General features: G+C 33.7%; 1 pseudogene; it reads left to right on the forward strand.

Moving 5' to 3' along the window:
- The first annotated feature begins 261 nt into the window (after positions 1-261).
- Positions 262-359, forward strand: LOC124891347 (annotated as a pseudogene).
- Positions 360-1,123: the final 764 nt, after the last annotated feature.

Raw genomic sequence — 1,123 nt, forward strand, 5'->3', positions numbered from 1 at the left:
ACATGGTCTTGAGGTTAATTAACACTCAACTTACAGAACTGTGTCACTATTTGGTTTTAAAAAGATGCCGACAATCATACTTGTAGGCTTATTCACTGTACTTCTAGAAATATAACCCTACCATTTGGTATCACCTTGTGTAATTCGATTTAGAAGAGTATATAGCTCATCATAAGTTTTATCCAAATCTTAAACACCTACACTTGAATCTAGCAGAGCTTTAACAAAAGTATAAGATAATACCTTGTTGGTCTATTGGTGATGTCAAAAATCCCTAGAGGATACTTGAATCTCTCCCATGCATGATAGATAGTCTCATCTGGATTTTGTTTAAAACTCGGTATATCACTTCTAAACTTTGAAGTTTTCTAGAAGGAAAAAATCAGATGAGGAACTTCTTTACCATGTTATCCCAAGTTATAATTGAGTTTGAATGTTCTTCCTTTAACCATTTCTTTTATTCCCCCAATAATGAGAAAGGGAACAGAGTGAGCCTCACATAATCTATGAAGACTCCAGTGGAAATGAAAGTATCATTGATCTCCAAGAAATTATGTAGGTGGACCAATAAATCCTCTTGTGACAAAATTGTGAACTACTCATTACAATATAATAAGTGCAACATGTTCTACTTCAGCTCAAATCTACTTGCAAGTTCTGATCTATAAATGGAAGAGGTAACATTAGTTGAAAGCAATATTACCATGCACGCACTATCGTGTAGGCTGGTTATTTTTCAACCACGTCTAGCTTCACATTCTTTAAATAGTGAGATAGGATAGGGAAGTGTTTCTTCTCTCCTCAATTGGTGTAATCGTCGCTCTAATTTGGGATATGTTTTAACCAGATCCCTTTTCCTTATTAGCTTAATAGAGATTCAAAACTATACCTACAAGTTTAGTAGCTAAGAACAAGTTGTCAACACTTAAAAAAATAGAATTGCAAAACTAAAATAGAAAGTTGCCAACTTTTAAATCTTCATCAATGGATACAAAAACCTATTGCTCTAATCACACATACAAGTATACATAGTCACACAAGGAATAAAGTGTCCCTTTTAAGCAAAATACAGATCCAAAATGTACTTGGTTTTAGCAGTTAGTCCAATTCTAGAGCTACTAAT

Source organism: Capsicum annuum, unplaced genomic scaffold (genome assembly GCF_002878395.1).
Source record: "Capsicum annuum cultivar UCD-10X-F1 unplaced genomic scaffold, UCD10Xv1.1 ctg3430, whole genome shotgun sequence".
Lineage (NCBI taxonomy): Eukaryota > Viridiplantae > Streptophyta > Magnoliopsida > Solanales > Solanaceae > Capsicum > Capsicum annuum.